The sequence below is a fragment of the Balaenoptera borealis genome (genome assembly GCF_965194805.1).
Source record: "Balaenoptera borealis genome assembly, chromosome: 8".
Taxonomy (NCBI): Eukaryota; Metazoa; Chordata; class Mammalia; order Artiodactyla; family Balaenopteridae; genus Balaenoptera; species Balaenoptera borealis.
The window spans coordinates 83,371,220-83,393,986 of record NC_138865.1 but is presented as its reverse complement, the minus strand read 5'-3'; the positions used below and the strand labels follow the sequence as shown (position 1 = coordinate 83,393,986).

General features: G+C 40.3%; 1 long non-coding RNA gene across 1 annotated transcript; it reads right to left on the bottom strand.

The window, feature by feature from the left end:
- Positions 1-725: 725 nt before the first annotated feature.
- Positions 726-22,498, bottom strand: LOC309633132. Its single transcript, XR_014247331.1, has 3 exons — positions 22,473-22,498; positions 5,927-6,065; positions 726-4,978 (listed from the first exon to the last, which is right to left on the bottom strand). It is a non-coding gene; the product is annotated as an uncharacterized lncRNA (long non-coding RNA).
- Between the last annotated feature and the right edge of the window lie 269 nt (positions 22,499-22,767).

Below are 22,767 nucleotides of genomic sequence, written 5' to 3'. Positions count from 1 at the left end.
AGGGCATTAAAAAGGAGAGTTCTGCTGTCACCTGCTTCAAATTGTTTTTGCCTGCAGCATGTAAGAAAAGTGTCTGTGCTGTAGAGAGAGGAGATGGGGAGGAAGGGCTGCCTTTTCCCCAGGCAGCTGAGAGAGGCAGGAACATTTAATGTTAGGAGATGAAACCTTTGCTATTAAAATCAAGGGGTGCGGAAGTAAGTTATTTTCACCATGCTCCAATGTCGAATACTGTTCTCTCCTGTATTTACTATTAATTTTTTCACCCTGGTCAAACATTTTATTCTTAATCTCAGTAATCCATATCTCAAGATAATTATACGGGATTGGATTATACCAGTGTTCCTCAAACTGTATTCCTTGAGGTATGTATTTTAGGGGATAAAAGGTTCAATTGCGAAAAAATTTAAGAGCAAAGACTTACTGTCCTTTTGTACTAGTTTCCAATGGTATGGTAACAAATTACCACAAATTTAGTGGCTTAAAAGAACAAAAATTTATTCTCTTATAATTCTGGAGGTCAGAAGTTCAAGATGGGTGTCGTTGGGCTAGAATCAAGGTCTCGGGAGGTCTGTGTTCCTTCTAGAAACTCTAGAGTAGAAGAGTTGTCTTTTCCTTGTCTTTTCCAGCTTGTAGAGTCTGCCCACAATCCTTCAATTATGGCCTTGGACCACTTTGATCTCTGCTTTCACCATCATATCATCACTGTGAACACTGATGTTCCCATATTCCTCTTATAAGAACTGTTGTGATAATTAGAGGTCCACTAGTATAATCCAAGATGATCCCCCATTGCAAGATTCTTAATTTAATCACATCCGTAAAGACCCTGTTGTCGTATGAGGTGACATATTCATAGGTTTTAGGATTAGGACATAGGCATCTTAGAAGGCCATTATTTTACTTACCACACTCTCACTCATTGAAACTCACAATGCTTAATAGCACATTAAAAGTTCTCCAAAATCTTGTAAGGAATTGTATTTTATTTTCTTTAACCCAGAGGGTCCCAAACCTATTTCTAGTTGCTCTTTAATTCTAAGAATATCTGTTCTTAGATGGAACACAGCTTAAGAAATGGAAGACTTAAGTCATTCCAACTTTAACAACTTAATATCTGAGATCTTACTTACATATTTCAATTCACTGTTAGGTTAATGGGACAGGAATGGGCTCAAAATTTGGCTTTGGTGCTCTTTTCATATGAGTGACCTCGGGCAAAACATAAAATCACAGAGCCTCAGTTACCTCATCTGTGAAATGGAGATAAGGATGACCTGCTTTGCTTGGTTGTTTTGCAGATTTTAGGCAATGATATGTGAGAAATTTCCATGTAAATTAAAGTTAAAGAGAGTTAAATAATATAAATTTTCAATATCCTAAGATAAAGAAGCTGCTGTATGATAAAGTTGCAACCAAATTTTCATAATAATTTTCTCCATTTGAGAGATATTCTAAAGCCTTGAATATTCATGATAGTTGGTTTTAATCATGGTACTGTTTTAACCTAGGAACCAGGAATCTGTGATTGATAAAATGTTTATGTATGTTTAACCATCAGTTATCCTTGTGACTAATGTGGAGGATTATTTGAAAAGTGTTGTTCATTCCTGATTTCATTCTCCTTGTGAACCGTGTGCACTCCTAGGCTTCCTCTTATTTTTGTTGGTGTCTACCCACAGACTACAAATGAGTTTTAAATGAATTACAACTCAGTTATTAAATTATCTAGTGTTTAGGATAACCTTCACTCATGCTATTTCTGTTTTGTGTACTTGGTAGTAATTCTGATTGTTCACAAAGGTCCAGTCTCTTCTTCTTCCAGACACATGGTAGATTAGTACTTCCACGCACCCTATGAATGCAGAGCAAAAGGCATGCAACTTACTTTGGCCAATAAAATGTGAGTGAAGGAGACCTGTGTCAATTCCGGGTGGGAGCTTTAAGAGCCTGTGGGCCATTTAGCATCTTCCTTTTAATAGTCTCAGAGCCTGTGAAGGTATGTGCAAGATGGCACTCTCTCAGCCTGCATCCCCAAAGGTTTATAAAGATGAAGTCCTGTCTGTTGACCCACTTTGGACTTGCATGTGAGTGAGAAATAAACTTTTGTTAGGTTACACCCACTAAGATTTTGGAGTTCTTTTTTATTGCAGTTTAACCTGGTTGAAATATTGTAGAATCCTTTAACCAATCCCCATTACCTTTAAGCACATGAAAGTATATATACGAAAGTTCTTGGTAAACCATAAAGAGGACTGGAAAAGTTCCTTTTGTTACCATAGAGACAGTTGAGAGCTAAAGCAATAGGGAAATATGCAAAGAGAATAGAAAGATCATGGGATTTGGATGAGATGACCTGCATCCTAGTCCTATCTTCATTCCTAATCACCTTTAATATAAATTTTATAAATTGAATGCATAAAGCATTATTTAATTTTTTAAAATATTATTTATACCTAGAAAAGTGACTCATAGTGTGTGGAAGGATTCTTACAATTAATTCCTATCATCTTGTAAAGACATGCTGAAATTTTACTGGCTCTCAGAAGCTATTTACTGAGTAATATGTGTTGAAATCATTTACTTCATGTCTCTTTTTCTCTTCCCTTTCAATCCTTTGATTAAAATCTGTTTTGATTAAATAAAGCATCTCTTGGGATTGATTTATGACCAAACGGCTGCTGCCTCCACTACTTGGTTTGGGGAATGCCAGTGGAGAGAGAAGGGGAAGAAGCTGAAAGTGCAAGTACTTCCTGAAGGGGGAGCCACACTGGTAAACCCTAAACCTGAGTGTTAATGTCAGCTGTTGGAGGCATTTCTGTTATAGGGAAGAACCTTTGTATTCTATTACCAGTTAATCAGTAAAGGGATGTTGCCTATAAGCTTAAATGACACATAATGGCCCATCTCTGGGAACCTTGCCAAGGTAATGAGCGTTAAGCTAAAATACCTTTGTTTAGCTCATAGGAAACATCCTGACCAGGCCCCCCTATGCATAACTGCAGGAAGGAAGAAATTAACACATCCCCTCCAGAGGCTGACTGGAACCAGGAAATGTTTGACTGTACTCCCTTCCCTTTTAATATAAAAGAAGGCTGAATTCTAACTCAGGCAAGATGGTTCTTTGGGACACGAGTCCACCATCTTCTCAGTCTGCTGGCTTTCTGAATAAAGTTGCTATACCTTGTCCCAGCAACTCATCTCTTTATTTATTGGCCTGTTGTGCAGTGAGCAGTATGAGTTTGGACTCAGTAACATTTCCAGGAGCCACTTTGTACAGAGGTAGGGGAAGTGGCAGTGATGTCTTGGTGGGGGAGGGAGGGGCATGAGGTTGCTGGGCATCTAGACTTTCAAGAAGGTGTGATGATAATGGTTGAGGGGCAGATAAACTATTGGAGCTCCAGAATGAGTAGGGAGAGGAAACTTGAATTCCAAAAGACAAGCTTCCTACTCGGAAAATTTGCCTAGGGCCATCCTAAGTGCCCCTGAGCAATAGCCAGATACCCAAGGCAGCTGTTGATATTATAGCTTGCTTCCTCTTTCATCCTCCCTAGCCTCTCCCGGCCCTCTGTTCATTAGCAGTTCCCAAGAGACACCCTGTCTGCTTACCTGTCATGGCCGCTTTTGGGAACTAAAAAGAATTTGAAGGCAGTGGCAGTTTCTATCCTTCCTCAGTGAGGATGGCATTTTTCATCCCTGTCCTCCTTTTGTGCTTTTATTTTTTTTTAATTGCATTAGGAGGCTAAGTACAGATAGTAGAAAGATGGGCTTTGGAGTCAGATGGTCAAATGTCCAGGGCTCTAGTCTCACCTCCATCAATTACTTGTGATGACAACATACTCAGAACATTTTTTAAAAGCAAATACTGCTTCTGCCTAATCACATTGTATATATTGTTCAGAATAATTCTGATGGTGAGTTCCTTATAAAGACATACTGAAAATTAGCTCTCGGATTTTTCTGCCAGTGACTGTTAATTTGCCAGAGAATAGGATTCAAATTCATTATACATTCTGGCTTACTGAAAAGCATCACAGCAGTATTCTAGCAATTATTTACAGGCATGTGGGTGAGGAGAGATGTGTGGGTCTCACAGTGACCCACTCTCTGTATTCCATCTACCACATGAGACCCAAATGGGACAAAGAGGTATAGGTGTGGGCTGAATTTTTTTTGCAGTTGGCATCCTTTGGAGCCCACCACACAGAGTGTTGCAAGCATGGCATCTACTTGTGAGGAGGCACTTAGGATGTAAGCTTTGTTTTTTGCTTCATCATGATGGGAAGTAAGGAACCAGAGGATGTCTGCTCTAAATGCCTCACAGCTTAATAAAGCTAAATGTTGGCTAAGCTTCTTTTGAGTTACTGTGGCAGATTAAAGATGGACATAAATTCTTTGCCATTCATTGAGAGGAGGAATCTATTTATCCTCCCCTTGAATTTGGGATGGTTTGTGACTGCTTTGGCTAATAGCATGTGGCAAAATGATGTCATTCCAGTTATTAAAAAGAGGACTGGCAGCTTTTGCCCTGCTTTCTTGGAAGCCAGCTGCCAAGCAGGAAGGGAGACTACCTTGAGACTATCACATTCTAAGAAGCCCAAGCTGCATGAATAAACCCTGGAGAATAATGTTACTGAAATCAGGCTCAGCTGCTCACCTCTCAAAACCCAATAATTGAGGGGCAGGTGTCAGCAGAGAGGAAAGATGCTTTATTCAGAAAAGCCAGCAATCTAGGGAGAAGGTGTATTCACGTCCAGAAACCAACTCTGAAGATTCTGCTCTGCCATGACAATTTTTAAAGGGAAAAAGGGGAAACAATATCAGTTAAACATTAAGGCAGGAGGTCAGATTCTTCATCATTTTTCCATGCATGCAGACCTGCTGACTTTCTCTGATCTTCCTTGGGATGCGGTTTTTCTTGTGTGGTCCACCTGCAATTGATTGGATATTCTCTTGCCCACGTGGTCTGCCTGCAGATTTACTAAGGGGAAGATAGATAGGGGTAGAGAGTCAGTCATTCTTTAACTACTTAGTTTTTTTTTTTTTTTAAACTTTGGGTTTATTTATTTATTTATTTATTTTTATTTATGGCTGTGTTGGGTCTTCGTTTCTGTGTGAGGGCTTTCTGTAGTTGCGGCAAGTGGGGGCCACTCTTCATCACGGTGCGCGGGCCTCTCATTATCGCGGCCTCTCTTGTTGCAGAGCACAGGCTCCAGACACGCAGGCTCAGTAATTGTGGCTCACGGGCCTAGTTGCTCCGCGGCATGTGGGGTCTTCCCAGACCAGGGCTTGAACCCATGTCCCCTGCATTGGCAGGCAGATTCTCAACCAGTGCGCCACCAGGGAAGCCCTAACTACTTAGTTCTTTATTCTTACTCCTTCTAATCCAGGAAAGGAATCAACAGGTTAGGCAAGTCATTGTGTACATTCAGTAAAGCAGAAATCAGGAACTAGGTTAAATGTTGCCTAGTGATCTCATCTTTATGATTAAGGTCTGAGGAAGACAGGGGTGAACAAAAGGAAAAGGGGCAAAGGAGCTGCTTACAATATGACACCATGTAGAGAGAGAGAGAGAAGGAGGGGGAGGGAAAGGGAGAAGAGGGGAGGGAGGGAGATAGAAAGAGAATGTCAAGGAATAATGAAGCTCCCAGTATATAGTAAAGAGGCCATCTCGAAAGTGGATCCTACAGTTCCAGCCACTCCAGCTACCACCACATGGATCAGAGACCAGCTACCCAGCCAAGTTCATTGTGATTTCCTGACCCATAAAACTGTGAACAAATGAAGTGGTTGTTTTAAGTCATTTGGGGTAATTGTTTAAGTTTTCAAGTGGTTTGTTATGAAGTAATGGTTAACCTGATGAACTGGTTTTGTAAACCTAATGTAGGTAATTTTTAAAAAATTATCAATACTTAGGGTTTGTTTTTACCCATAATTCCTTGGGAATGGTTATCCCACTTGAACTAAAAGAATACTGGATTTCTTCACATCTTGTTCCAAGTAGTCAGGGGTCAGTGTGTCTCCAGAGACCTAGGGTGGCAGCAGGGAGACCAGAGCAGCTTCAGAGTCTGGGGAGAAAACGATGAGTCGAAGTGAAGAAGATAGGGCCTGAGAAATGTTCGATTTGTAACTAGTCTCTATCCTGGGCTCCCCTGACATCACATTCTATTGCTTGAGACATATGGGGTCTGATCAGAAGCATTTGTTCACTAAAACTGGCTGGTACCTCTGTCTCCTTCCATAATGTGCTTGCCAACTGGTAGACCAGAATCTGATCTGATGCTATTTCTTCTGCTGAAAAATCCTTCCTACTCCTTTTTTTAAAAAACCTGATCAGCCCTTACTGATGTGAGATATCTGAGATATCTCTGCCAGGCTTATCTGGGAGCTCTTCCTCTTCTGTGCTCCCATGGCAACCTGAGCTCACCTCTATCATTTAAAATGCCATACTGAATCATCAGCCAATGTTTTGTTCACTTCCAGGAATGGCAGATTTCCAAAGGGCAGGAAAACTTTCCTGTTCATCTCAGTATCTATCAAGTGGTTAGAAGGGAACTTAGAACACAGGTGGTCAATGAATGCTTCATGCATAGAACTGAAAGGGATCATCTTGTGCAGAGGTAATTTCTCTTGTGATTCTTAAACTATTTATGTTGAGAACATGGGGAGACCTGCCTTTAGAGAGTAGGTAGGCTTGATCTGAAGTCAGATCTTACTAGAAAGAACTAATTCTCTTTCTCTTCTCCTCATTCCTTCATTTTCTGGAAGTTCGTCTCTGTCTTTGTGGAGCTATGGCATAACACACCGTCGACCTATAGAGAGGATGATTTAATGCTAGCCCAACTAGGAACCATCCTTAGTAAGTTCAACAAGCTCAATGCTTTACACTCTTTTGGCCTCTTTTTTTTTTTTCTCTCCTCTTTCTCACTGCTCTCATCTTATGGGATCGTTTTTCCCATTTTATTCCTTTTTACAGAATGACACACAGTGAGGTAAGGCTGGTCATTGGGACCAGATGGCGTCAAAGGAGAATTCTATCAAACATTTAGAGAAGAGCTAAGACTTATCCTTCTCAAACTCTTCCAAAATATAGCAGAGGGAGGAACACTCCCAAACTCATTCTACAAGGCCACCATCACCCTGAAACCCAACCCAGACAAAGATGTCACAAAAAAAGAAAACTATGGGCTAATATCACTGATGAATATAGATGCAAAAATCCTCAACAAAATGCTAGCAAACAGAATCCAACAACACATTAAAAGGATCATACACCATGATCAAGTGGGGTTTATCCCAGGAATGCAAGGATTCTTCAATATATGCAAAGCAATCAATGTGATACATCATATTAACAAATTGAAGGATAAAAACCATATGATCATCTCAATAGGTGCAGAAAAAACTTTTGACAAAATTCAACACCCATTTATGATAAAAATCCTCCAGAAAGTAGTCATAGAAGGAACTTACCTCAACATAGTAAAGGCCATATATGACAAACCCACAGCCAACATCCTTCTCAATGGTGAAAAACTGAAACCATTTCCATTAAGAACAGGAAAAAGACAAGGTTGCCCACTCTCATCACTATTATTCAACATAGTTTTGGAAGTTTTAGCCACAGCAATCAGAGAAGAAAAAGAAATAAAAGGAATCCAAGTTGGAAAAGAAGAAGTAAAGCTGTCACTGTTTGCAGATGACATGATACTATACATAGAGAATCCTAAAGATGCCACCAGAAAACTACTAGAGCTAATCAATGAATTTGGTAAAGTAGCAGGAAACAAAATTAATGCATGGAAATCTCTTGTATTCCTATACACTAATGATGAAAAATCTGAAAGAGAAATTAAGGAAACACTCCCATTTACCATTGCAACAGAAAGAATAAAATACCTAGGAATAAACCTACCTAGGGAGACAAAAGACCTGTATGCAGAAAACTATAAGACACTGATGAAAGAAATTAAAGATGATACAAATAGATGGAGAGATATACCATGTTCTTGGATTGGAAGAATCAACATTGTGAAAATGACTATACTACCCAAAGCAATCTACAGATTCAGTGCAATCCCTATCAAACTACCAATGGCATTTTTCACAGAACTAGAACAAAAAATTTCACAATTTGTATGGAAACACAAAAAACCCTGAATAGCCAAAGCAATCTTGAGAAAGAAAGACGGAGCTGGAGGAATCAGTCTCCTGACTTCAGACTATACTAAAAAGCTACAGTAATCAAGACAGTATGGTACTGGCACAATAACAGAAATATAGATCAATGGAACAGGATAGAAAGCTCAGAGATAAACCCACACACCTATGGTCACCTTATTTTTGGTAAAGGAGGCAAGGATACACAATGGAGAAAAGACAGCCTCTTCAATAAATGGTGCTGGGAAAACTGGACAGCTACATGTCAAAGAATGAAATTAGAACACTCCCTAACACCATACACAAAAATAAACATAAAATGGATTAAAGACCTAAATGTAAGGCCAGACACTATCAAACTCTTAGAGGAAAACATAGGCAGACATAAATAAACTCTATGACATAAATCACAGCAAGATCGTTTTTGACTCACCTCTTAGAGAAAGGGAAATAAAAACAAAAACAAACAAATGGGACCTAATGAAACTTAAACGCTTTTGCACAGCAAAGGAAACCATAAACAAGACGAAAAGACAACCCTCAGTATGGGAGAAAATATTTGCAAACCAAGCAACTGACAAAGGATTAATCTCCAAAATATACAAGCAGCTCATGCAGCTCAATATCAAGAAAACAAACAACCCAATCCAAAAGTGGGCAGAAGACCTAAATAGACGTTTCTCCAAAGAAGATATACAGATTGCCAACAAACACATGAAAGGATGCTCAACATCACTAATCATTAGAGAAATGAAAATCATAACCACAATGAGGTATCACCTCACACCAGTCAAAATGGCCATCATCAAAAAATCTACAAACAATAAATGCTGGAAAGGGTTTGGAGAAAAGGGAACCCTCTTGCACTGTTGGTGGGAATGTAAATTGATACAGCCACTATGGAGAACAGTATGGAGGTTCCTTACAAAACTAAAAACAGAACTACCATATGACCTAGGAATCCCACTACTGGGCATATACCCTGAGAAAACTATAATTCAAAAAGAGACACGTACCACAATGTTCATTGCAGCAGTATTTACAATAGCCAGGACATGGAAGCAACCTAAGTGTCCATTGACAGATGAATGGATAAAGAAGATGTGGCACATATATACAATGGAATATTACTCAGCCATAAAAAGAAGTGAAATTGAGTTATTTGTAGTGAGGTGGATGGATCTAGAGTCTGTCATACAGAGTGAAATAAGTCAGAAAGAGAAAAACAAATACCATATGCTAACACATATATATGGAATCTAAACAAACAAAAAAAATGGTTCTGAAGAACCTAGGAGCAGGACAGGAATAAAGACGCAGACATAGAGAATGGACTTGGGGATACGGGGAGGGGGAAGGGTAAGCTGGGACGAAGTGAGAGAGTGTCATGGACATATATACACTACCAAATGTAAAATAGCTAGCTAGTGGGAAGCAGCCACATAGCACAGGGAGATCAGCTTGGTGCTTTGTGACCACCTAGAGGGGTGGGATAGGGAGGGTAGGTGATAGCAACAAGTAACACACCATTGTAAAGCAATTATACTCCAATAAAGTAAATAAAATAATTGTATTTTTGTTAAAAAAAAAAAAAAAGATTGATTGGTCATTGGCTGTTGCCCTGCTCCTTCAGTGGGGCTGGAACTGCATGGGAACCTTCTCTCAGGCTACGGTTCAGTCTCTGCCAGCAGAGACCCTCTGGTCTCCATTTCCTCAACTGTAAGAGAGGCAGAATAATTAAATACCTCCCAGATCGGTTAATGGGATTAATGGGATAGACGAAAACTTGAAGTGAAATAGTAGGTGTCAAAGCCCTTTGCTAAGTGAACTGATGTATAAATATTTGGTGTGTTGAGTGGGTTCAGCTGGTCTCTGCCTATCACTGTCTAATCGTGTAATTGACCCCCTGCCTCTCACCAAGTGTTGTTTCTGACCACAAATCCTTGAAACAATTAAAGTCTGCATGTCAGATTTGTCTTCCAGGATTTCTAAGGCCTGCCACTGTGGTATTAATGGCCAGAACCAGAGAGGCCGGAGCAGGGTTTGATGAATGTACTATAATTGCTGTTTGATATGACATAGTAATAGGAAAATTCATATAATTGACAATGTAAAGGCCCCTACTGTTAGCAGCTGCTTTAAATTGAATGGAGCCAAGATTGTTAATAGTCTTTTCTTCACAGGGGTCTTTCCTTTGGCAGCCATAGCACAGAGCAAGCGTGTCCCATCATCTACGCCTCCCTCCAGGCCTACAACCCAGCCTCCCTGTGGCAGAGGATTATAGGGAATAGGTCCATTTGCACTTTTTCGTCTTGTGTTAATTATCTGGTGGAACCATTGGTGTGTGATATGTGGCATTTCCTCCCTGTGAGACTTCTCCTTATGCAGCATGATGCTACAGAAGACAGTTCTGGAACTGAACCAGGGATATGCCATTTACTAGCTGCACGTTTTGGACAAGTTACGTAACCTCTCTGAGCTGCAGTGTCTTCTAGGAAACATGAAAATTAAAACCTACAAATTGTGAAATGACCAGCACAGGGCATGGAACGTGTTTATTAAATATTAGCCTCCTCTCTCCTCTGCGTGCACCAGACCAGACCTCTTTAATTAGCCAAGTCCTCCACTAGCCATTTCTCTGTCCTCACTCTCTGGTTTGCCACTTTTCTCAACAAAATGACACATAAAGCAATCTGACCTTGCACTACAGAATTCCTTAGGGCTGTTTCTCCTTTCCTTACAAGAGCTACCTTGCTTTACCAAAAAACCAATATGGGTCTTATAAGAAAACTGCAGAAGATTCAGCACAGGGTGTCCTGTTGCTAGACACTTTGGGTCATTATTATTGGATTAGGTTTACTGGCATAAGACTGATTCACAGGAGAAGTAAAAACCAGAGTAAAGCATAAGAGATTCCACTCACACATTGATGCCTGTCTTTTAAATGCAAACCATCAAATTATAAAATTGTGTGTGTGAGGGTATATGTGTCTAAGAAGAAGAGAGGAAGGCGGGTGGCAGGCAAGGAGAGAGAGGAGAATTCTCATGGGGCTCAGGTGCCGGCAGGAAGAAACACGTTTAATGCGGTTTCTCGCTAGGCCTACCCAAATTGTTCCCCTTGGCTGCAGATAAAGCATTTGTATGTGTGTGCCTGTGTGCCTGTCGAAAGCTTTCTTCAGGTAAACCAAAGCCACAGGTGCTCAGTCAGTTCTCTCTGCAGTCACTCAGACTGTTTTCCTGTGCAGTTAGTATTAACTAGGGATTACATCATCTGTCCTGCAGACAGATGGACATTGGGATGATACCGATCTACTAGAGAATGGGCTTGAGGATATGCGGAGGGGGAAGGGGAAGCTGGGACAAAGTGAGAGTAGCATGGACGTATATACACTACCAAACATAAAATAGATAGCTAGTGGGAAGCAGCCGCATAGCACAGGGAGATCAGCTCAGTGCTTTGTGACCACCTAGAGGGGTGGGATAGGGAGGGTAGGAGGGAGGGAGACGCAAGAGGGAAGAGATACGGGGACATATGTATATGTATAACTGATTCACTTTGTTATAAAGCAGAAACTAACACACCATTGTAAAGCAATTATACTCCAATAAAGACGTTTAAAAAAAAAATTCCTATGTAAAAAGAATCCCCCCCATCCCGCAAAAAAAAAAAAAAAAGATCAATAGAATGTTTATAAACTGTTGCGGTAATCATTCGGGAGGAATACTGCAATTTCCTAACTTTCTTCTAGAAGAACTCTCCTAAGCAAGAAATAAGTGTATTTATTTTGTTTTAATCCCTGGTATTTTTTTTACTGCATGAGCTTCTCCCTTACTGACTCCTTAATGTCTGTGCTGCTGAAACTAACCATCTTTTATAAACACTATTGATGTTTTTTTTCATGTCTTCCAGTCATCTTTAATCAGAATATTCTGTCACCACAAAATCTTCCATGGGAAGACTTTGTCATAAAAGCTATTAATGTCTGGCGTTAAACACTTTACCCAGCTCTCATGCTCTGATGAGCCCTCTGATGTGGTACGCTATTTACAATTCTCAAAAGCATGTTTTCCCATGGGAAGCCTAGATTTCACTCCACCATTGATACTTGCTTTTATTTTTTCTTTTTACAGTTTTTTATAAGTTGTGATTATCTGGAAATGCAGTTATCAGGTGGCAACAAGGTATCACTCAACAAAGGAAAGGAGATCAAAATGCTGTCATTCATTAAAGGACAAATAGAAAGTGTGTGGCTACTTAGGTGTGTATAAGCATTTATAAAATAGGGGAAATAGGTACAGTCTCTGAGATATGTCATTTACCTGAAGTTATGATAACTTGGTGATACATACATATATTTCTGATGAATTGATCATTGCCAGTAATCATCCTAAAACAAAATTGTGCAAATATTTTGAGGAATCATGTATGTCTGCCAAATGTTTGTGCTGTTGGTACAATTTAGGGATGTCCTATTCACATCTTTAGTCACACCAGTGTTTAGATACTCCTGTTTGGACAAGGGCAATTCTCTGGAGATGGGGGCAGCCATGAGTTGCTGTAATTCAAAATTCACATGTGCATTGCTTAATAGAGGCCATCTGGATGGGAAACCACAAGTATTCATTACTATCAATTCCTTGCATCTCTTTTCACTTGCTGCCTATATTAAGTTCATGCCTTCTAAACACAGCTTCTTCAGGATTTTGGTTGGCCATATTTGGGGGAAAACTTGTAAGAGGGTTAGTGGGACCAACCATTGTGTCCGATGCTGGGCCTTCTTAGGTGAAATATGTTTGTATGAGCTACAGACACTGTAGCTCAGACACTGTCAGCCCTTGGATAGTGGTGCTAGCTAAGAGCATGTGGTTGGGAAAGGCAAACCCACACTTGTAATATGTGTTAATTCCAGTTGATGATGAACGGCTGTTCCATCCGACGGGGGTTGGGGGGGGAAGAAGTCCCATAATGTCAACTTGCTACAAGTGGCTAGTTGGTTTTCTTGAAGGGTGGTACTCTTCTGAGGTCCTAGTTTTGTTTTCTTTTGTTGTTGGGTGGGATATGCAGAAGGGCAAGAGCTAGATTAGCATTAGTAAGAGACAGATCCTGCTATCTGACTCATGAATAGCCTCTATCTCTGCCACCACACAGCTCTTTATGAGTCTTATGCAAGAGGCACTGATAATGGGTGGTCAAGGACAAAGATTAGAAGACTTGCTGAGTCATGTGGTCCACTAGGTATTGATACTTTAATGCCTCTTCTATAACAGATGCTCTTTGCTCAGCATTAATGCATGATACAGAGGTGCTCATACTTTGTACTCACTTTCAAAGGTCCATTTACCTGCCAATCCCCCAGACCTCCTTCCTTGTCCTCTAATCTAGTTTTTTCCAAGTCATTGACCATGCGGATAAGCTATTACTGCTGGCTCATGAGTCTGTGTACAGTCTTAACCTTGGTCTACTCTCTCTGCATTCCAAGTGTTTTGCCTGTTGTAGTGTCCGAAGCTCTTCCCAGTGGGAAGCTTTTCCCTTGACATTCTTTCAGGGCTTCTCCTGAGTGAAGATGTGATACAGTGACAATTCATTTTTTGCTTGCACTCACTTGCTAAATTGACTCATCTGTGAATCAAGCTTTGTGTATTTCTTTTCCCATCATTTAGTCATAGAAAATGCCCATGTGGTCAAAGTGGGAGCTGAGGAAAAGGCCCCAGAGAAACATGGGCCCTGAGCAGCTGTTCATGCACCTTAGTTGTACCTTTTGGACCAGCTTGTGCCTGATTCTGGATATACCACATCCATGTTATTATGGATTGATGTTAGAACTGCCCCAAATTATGATTTGGTGGATCTGAAAGCACTCAGTTCATGATAAGTAGTTCTGGCCATATAGTCACTTAATTCTCAAGGTCAGACGTGCAGTTTCTAAAAGGATTCCAAGACCTGTTTTTTGAGTCTTATATAGATTTTTACTACATGTGGCATGACTTCTCTTCCACATCATAGGAGTTTCTGCTGTGACCAGCCTATTGGGCCTTGCCAAAGGTTCTATACAATGTCTTTCTCTACCACAGATCTGTCTGGTATCATGGAATCTGCTGAGTCACAGAGATCAAATGTCAGCACTTCTAGAACCACAGCCTGAATTGCTGCAGAGAACTTTCTTTTTTGGGGGCCTCAATCAAAGCTAACAGCTTTCAAACCAGTGTGGTGAATCAGTAGTTTCAGTATTCTTAAATGCAGAATATGCTGCCTACAAAACCCAAAGAGCCCTATCCAGGGTTGGGTTTCATTCTTTGCGGTAGGAAATGTGAGGCATTTCACCACTCTCTGGATTACATGTACATTTCCAAGGCATCCAAAGCATTTGCCACTTTTTTGATCATCAGCTTCAATTAATACAATATTAATTTACAAAAAATATCCAGACAGTTGAAAGATAGAAGAATATGCCACCTCAAAATATATCACTTTGGCATAGGATTATTTTGACCTGAAGGCAATTGAGAAGAGGAAGATACAGGAAAAACTCTCTGTCCTTCCACTACTTGCCTAAATGCAGGACATAAATTTATAAAGGTGTCTCCCTTCCCCTTAACCAGGAAAAACAGAAGTTAGTCACCAGAGACAACACTAGGCCCTCTTCAGCCCAGGGATGCTACCAAAGGACTCTACAAAACAAATTATGCAACTAGCCCTTATCTAACATTAGTTTCCCCATATATTTGCCTTCCCATAGCATGCTGCCCCTAGAAACTCAAAGTTCTTTACCTTTGTCTTGTCACTTCTCTAAAAAAGTATTGCTGTTTTGTTAAGATCCTATATAAACCCAAGCTCTAACCACCCCTTGGAATTACTCATCTCCGTGTGCTCCCAATGTGCCTGTGCGATGCACATGTTAATGAGGTTCTGTTTGTTTTTCTCTTGTTTATCTGTCTTTTGTCAGTCTAATTTACTGGGCCCCAGTTAGTGCACCCCACATAGGTAGAGGGAAAACAGTTGTTCTTTCCTACACAGTCCAGGTCCCTTCAATCTATAGTATGACAGAGAACATGAGAACATAACATTGGGATATGACAGTGAGTGTATATAGCCCATGTGAATGTAAACTGCTCTAATTTTCTTTTTTGTGAGTTATGGTTTGCCAGTCTGATATCCACATACTGTATACTGGAGGCTCTGTTAATCTTCTCTAATAAAGATATCACGTTTAGTGCAGTGGATCCAACCAGATTTTGTAGGGACCAAACTGGTAAATGAAATGGGAATATGGTGGGGAACACCACCTCTGCATGTTTTAAGTCTTTGAGTGTAGCACTGATCTTGTTATTGTGCTGTGAAGTGATCATTGTTTTTGTTTACTCTAATTTCTGGGTGGGAAGGGACAGTTGCAGGGGCTACCACTTGGCTTCCCTACTACAACCACTCCTACTCTATAGGTCAAGGAACCAATGTGAAGTTTCTGCCAACTGCTAAATATATTCACTTGAATTATACATTTGGGGACTGGGGAAATGACAGTTATGTGGGTTCATAGTCCCCTCTGTGAGATGGACCTGGGTCAAAACTCTATGGATTTACCTTTATTTCCTGAACCCCTTATACCCCTGATTTAATGGGGAGGCTGTCAAGGTAGCACTTTTTGGTCTCGTGGCGTCAGATTGGACTTGGACCCTATATCTACCAGGCCTTGAAAGATCTGGGTATTCCCCTTTCCCAAGTGGGCCATTACCCAAGTAAATGGCTATGGTTTCCACTGGGGAAGGACTGGGGAATCACTACTGTATCAATATATAATTGCTGTGGTGCTATAAGGATCTTCATCATCTGGACCTGGATGCTCCTTCAGTCAATGGGCTCTGTATCTGCGAGCTGACTTCAGTCTTGAAACTGGGCAAAAATTCATGACTCTCCAGGGAGGATAACCTCTGCCTTCTGTTTACCTATTCTTATATATATTTGACAGTACCCTGGGCAGATGACTTTGAGTCATCTCTGTAGATCATTTCAAGTCAGATCCTTCTGGCTGCCATTCATGGTTTGCTAATCATGCTATTCCAAAATCCTATCACCCCCATTGCTTCTAGGGAACTCAGTTTTGTGATGGCATCTCTCCTACCATTTCAACCCACAGAGGACAGGCACTGCTGAGCATTGCAGTGATGTTGGTGTGTTCTTCCCCAGTTCATCCCTTATTGTCTTAATAAATGGAGTGCTCTCTGGGCCCTCCTGAAGAAAATGATCAGCTGGTGGGTTTTCCAGTTGTATGTAACAGAAGCATTTTAAAATGCTCTGTTCTCTGAGCCTTTTGAGCTCTTCCTCATAGTTTTCCATGGTATCTCTAACTTAATGTCAGCTATTGTTTTTTTCCAAGCTACCATGCTTCATCCCAGCAGTGTTTTAGAATCATCACTTAGGAATCTTGGAAGGGAGTTAAGTCCTGTATCACTAGAGAGTTCCCTCATATTGTAAATCCTCTTTTATCCAGATTTATGTTCCACTCTTCTTGATCCAGCACCCTTAGGATTCACTTCCAGATATAATCTCCTGCTTCCTGCCAGTGCATGCTACCCAAGTCCTATAACAATTTTGATGCATAATCCCTCTTAGTCCCTAATGGGTCCAGCACTTCTCCAAACTGGCTATGCTGAGATTTGTCCATAAGGGCCTGGTGCCCTGGCAGTTAGGAGAGAGCAAATTTGGGGGAGGTTATTCGTTGTCTTGTTTGGCACCTGCCTCATTTGAGTCTTTTGAACAGTCTTAGAAAAGGTGGGGTGATCGCTCTTCCAAAAAGGAGAGGGCCACTTCTGATGGCCTAGTGGGTTCAGAGATATTGAGGATACAGGGCTCACAAATTCATCTACCCATATGTCTACATCTCAAATCTCAAGGTTCCACTCTTTCCCCTCTCTGGGCCTGGTATTGTCATAGGAGACTTGCCTAGGCCAAGAATTCTCTTAAGTTCTGCCAATATTACACTTAAGTTCTGTGTCTCGTCTTCAGCTGTTTCTGCCCTCTGGCTTCAGGAGACGAGTCTTTTTGAATGCTACCAAGGAGGCCTGCGATACCCACACTTTGCTTTGAATTATTAAGAGGTCTGAGCCTATCATTTTCTTTCTTCAATAAATCAATGGTACTTAGCAAGAACCACTCACTTTCACAGCCTTTATAGTTGCTATTTCCCCATATCAGTTCAATGCCTGAGAAATTGCAGCAGTTAGTTCATCCCCTCAACCTGCATCCCATATCATTCTCCTCAAGTGAAAGTCTTAGTAGTTTCATGCTGCTGCATGCACAGCATCCCAGAGATTGGCAATACCACCTACCACAAGTGATCCAATTGGCAAGTTGGATGCAACTGCAAAATTCTCTCTGCTTCTCAGACCTACTCTGATACAAAGCAACTTGGGTTGAGTTCCTTTAAAGAAGAGCCTGAGATGGGGATTCTTGTTTGAGTAACTTACTGAAGGAGTATTCTTAGGAGAAAAGGAGTGAGGGATGCCTGATAGAGCAGGGCATAAAAGCTAATCGTGAATGTAGTCTCAACTAAAGGCAGCTTCAGTCTGAACCCCAGGGGAAGCTTTGGAACACAAATTACAACAAAACGTTAGTGTCACCCTAAAATGAGGAATGAGTCTTTCGCCCCTTAGTATCAGCTAATTATTAACTAAAGTTTGTTGGGTTGGAGTAGTTGGAGTGTATATTGTGTAGCTTTTCAAGTAAGGAAGCTCCCATTCAGCCAAGGCTAACTCTCTAGATAAAGGGCCAGCTGTGAGTTTTTACCAGCCAACTCTCATAACAGCTAGAGGATGGGTACACTGGCAGGTGAAAAAGATATTCCCATTGACTCAACACCAATCCCATATGGTAGATCAAGGGTAGGTCCTGAAATTTTGTATGTATTTCAGCTCTCAAGTGATGTCAATATTGCTGGTCTAAGGACCACACTTTGGCGAAAGATGGATTATTTTGTTTTCAAGTTTTTCTATCTTCTCTTTTTTTTCCTGCACCCTTTTACTTTTCTTTCCCTCTTCTTTCCTCTTTCCAATTATGCTTATTCTACATCTGATCTCCAAACCCGTTTGTAGAACTGCATTGAAAGGATGTGGGCAGTTTGCAGGTTTATTTCTTAAGGAAGGGAAGAAAAACTTCAATTTATTGGTCAGTTTTTCTATGGATACATCCAGTTGCCTACACTAAAGTTGACTTTAAGTGTCTTGTTCACATGAATGGACATTTCTTTTTAAATATTACAAGCTTAGAAGCTGATTCAAGAACAAGGCAGGACTCTTAGCTTTTTGTGAGCAGACCAAGAATAGCAAAGCTATCTTAAAACAAGAACCACAACCAACCTTTTGATTTTATTGTAGCACTGAAAGAAGCATCATTTACAATCCTAATTATATCCAACTTGTAATTTGGAAATACTGAGGTCCCCCCAAATTAAGGAATTTATTCAAGGTCACATAGGAAATGAATGGCAAAGTTTGGACTAGGACCTAGGCCTTGGGTCTCCTATTATTGTGTGCTTGAAATTGGATCTCTGCATCTTGAAAATAGTGTCCAAAGTAGGACTTTCAGCCATCAGTTTTATACATAAGCTTTATGCTTAAGAGCACAGTGGAATAAAACATCAACAGGTAAACATAAAAATAGATAGAAATGCTAAGTCAAAGAAAAGTATTGAGAAGGTAAAAGATGTTTTAGAGTAGACTGAAAAGTCTGACTTAGTTTAGGATGCCTAGCTTCACTTTAGAGAGGATTTCCCATTATCTTAACATCATTCCCCTTACTGTTGAAAATTTTTAGTAAGACTGCTTCAGATTGGAGAAGGTGACTTCTTTTATTGCTGTCTGCTTTTCCTTTAGTGTTGCCATTTTTCATGGCATAGAGGTGACTGAGAAAGAGAATGTATTCAGTACAATACAGAACATACTTTCCCTATTCACTTTCTAAAGAAGTCCATTAAAATTAGGACATTATCACCACAGTCATCAACATTGTCATCATCATCATCACCATCATCATCATAATTCTCATTACCAAAAGTGTTAACACTCATTGAGGGCTAACTATGTACTAGGCAATATATTGTAAGCTTTACATGTATTATCTCATTTAATCTTCAAAACATGCCTATTATGATAATACACTTATTATACTCATTTTACAGATGAGAAAACTGATGCACAGAGGATTTTAGCATTTTTCGCATAGTTACACAGCTAGTTTATAATAGCACCTGGATTTGAACTGAAGTTGGTTCATATCAGAATTTACTATTGTAGGAGGAGGTTAAGATGATGGGGTAGGAGGACATAGAACTTACCTCCCCCCCGAACACATCAAAAATACATCTACATGTGGAACAATTCTCACTGAAAAATAACTGGAAACTGGCAGAAAGACTCCTGTGTAACCAAGGCTATAAGAAAGATCAACACAGAATTGGGTAGGAAGGGAAGGGAAGCCATCAGTGTGGGATCTGTGCCCTTGGGAGAGGACTCAAAGGAAAAAAAAGAATAAACATGCAGAAATCTTCCCTGTGGAGTGAGTACTTTGAGCCACATATTGGGTGTTCCAGCCCTGGGATCTGACACAGGGAAGTAGAGACCCTTTGGCTGGTTGAAAGGCCGGTGGCACTAAGAGGAGGGCTGTGGGAAGCCTGGACTCCACACGTGAGGAGTGTGTGACGCAGGGCATAGAGGGTGGACTGAAAACTACATGAGTGGCTGTCCGGTTTTCCAAAACCACTCCTGCTGTGCCCCAGCCTGAGCTGAGGGAAACTGCCAGGCCCACTTGCTTCATGACATAGCTCCACACTGGGGTGAGGGCATGGCTGTGAGATGCAGAGTTGGCTCAGACCTGAAGTGGCACCTGAGAAGAGTGGGGGCAGCCATTACTGACACTTACACAGGCAGTGTGTCAGAAGTCCAGGTCTCTGACCCCAGCTGGACTGCCACAGCCCAACCCCTAACCCATGCCAAGTGCCCACATCAGCTCTTCTTGCTCCAGCACTGCTCCCTTCTGGGCCAAGGATGCTGGTGCTGGGAGGGGGAAGAGCACCTACATAAAGGGAATGGAGCCAGTGTGGACCTGATTCTCAAGGCTTCTGATCCAGCAAACTGGGACCCAACCCTGCCCCCAGTACAGCGGTGATGGCCACTGAGCAGTGGGGAAACTCTGGCTCATACCTGGCTCCAGCCCTGGCCCCTCCATCTCCAGTTCCACCTCCTACCATGGTGATAGCTGCCAGCACACCTTGAGGAAAGAAGTGACTGTGTGTTCACATCAAATCCAGTTCTCCCACCAAAGCCACTGGGCACACGTGGACTATTTAGGGATGCTCCTACATAAGGATACCCCTTCAAGACTGCAATAGGTAACCGTTTCACCTAATTTCATAGAGACAGAGAAAGTTAAGCAAAATGAGAAGACAGAGGAATTTGTCTCAGTGAAAGAACCAGAGAAGCCTCCTGAAAAACACAATGAAACAGAAATAAACAATTGACCAGAAAAAGAATTCAAAGTATTAATAATAAGAATGCTAACTAAATTAGGGAAAAGAAAAGATGAACAAAATGAGAATCTTAACAAGGAATTAAAAAATATAAAAAAGGACCAGCCAGAACTGAAGAATTCAATAAATGAAATACACACTAGAAGGAATTAACATCAGACTAGGTGATACAGAAGGACACATAAATGATCTGGAAGCTAGAATAATGGAAATCACCCAATCAGAATAGCAAAATGAAAAACAAATTAAAAAACGAGAACACTTTAAGGGACCTCTGGAACAACATAAAGTGTACCAACATTCACATCATAGGAGTCCCAGAAGAAGAGAGAGGAGGTGGTTGAAAATGTATTTGATGAAATTGTGGCCAAATGTTTTCCAAACCTAAGGAAGGAAACAGATATCCAGGTATGGGGAACTCAGAGGGTCCCAAACAAGATGAACCCAACCAGACACTCACCAAGATATATCCTAATTAACATGGCAAAGGTTAAAGACAGAATTCTAAAGCCATCAAGGGAAAAGCAAAGAATCATATACAAGGGGACCCCCCCATAAGGCTATCAGCTGATTTCTCTGCAAAAACTTTGCAGGTCAGAAGGGAGTGGCATGAGTTATTCAAAGTGCTAAGAGGGAAAATCCTGCAACCTAAGATACTCTAGCCAACAAGATTATCATTTAGAATTGAAGGAGAGAGAAAACTTCTCAGATGAGCAAAAACTGAAAGAGTTGATCAGTGCTAAACCTACCCTAAAAGAAATGTTAAAGGGTCTTCTCTAAGTGGAAAAGAAAAGGCTGTGATAAGAGGTAAGAATCTATAGGAAAGGAAAAATCCCACTAGTAAAGGCAAATTAGTAATACATGTTGAGAATCAAACACTTAAATAAACTAGTATGAAGACTAAAAAAAAGAAAAATTGTAAAATTAACTATAACTATAATAATCAGTAAGGGATAAACATGAAGATGTAAAATTTAACATCAAAAACACAAAATGTAGGAGAGGGGAGTAAAAATGTAGATCTTTTAGAATGTGTTTAAACTTACAGGACTAACTGTTTAAAACAAGCAGATATAGTTGTAGGTCAACATATATGAACCCCTTGGTAACCACAAATCAAAAACCTACAGTAGATACACAAAAAACAAAAAGAGAGGAATGCAAGCATACTACTAAAGAAAATCATCAAACCACAAGGGAAGAGACAAAAAGAAGAAATGACCAGTGAACTGCAAAAACAACCAGAAAACAGGTAGTAAAATGGCAATAAGTACATACCTATCAATAATGACTTTAAATGTCAATGGACTAAATGCTCCATCAAAAGACATAGGGTGGCTGAATGGATAAAAAAACAAAACCTTTGAATACACTGCCTACAAGAGACTTACATCAGGGCTAAAGACACACACAGACTGAAAGTGAGGGGATGGAAAAAGATATTTCATGAAAATGGGAATGACAAGAAAGCAGGGATAGCAATGCTCATATCAGACAAAATAGACTTTAAAACAAAGGCTATAATAAAAGACAAAGAAGGCATTATGTAATGATAAAGGGATCAATACAAAGAGAGGATATTACACTTGTTAACATAAATACATCCAAGACAGGAGCACCAAAATATATAAAGCAAATACTAACAGACATAAAGAGAGAAACTGACAATAATACAATAATAGTGGGGGGCTTTAACACCCCACTTACATCAATGGACAGATCATCCAGACAGAAAATTAATAGGCAACAGTGATCTTAAATGACACAATAAACAAGTTGAATTTAGTATAAACTTACAGGACATACCATGCAAAACAGCAGAATAAAAAAAAAGAATAAAAAAAAAAACAGCAGAATACACATTCTTTTCAAGTGCACAAGAAATGTTCTCCTGGATAGATCACATGATAGACCACAAAACAAGTCTCAACAAGTTTAAAAGGATAGGAATTATATCAAGCATTTTTTCCGACCACAATGGTATGAGACCTGAAATCAGTTTGGGGAAGAAAAATGGGAAAAGCACAAACACATGGAGAATAAATAACATGCTACTAAAAAACCCCCCAATGGCTCAATGAAGAAATCAAAG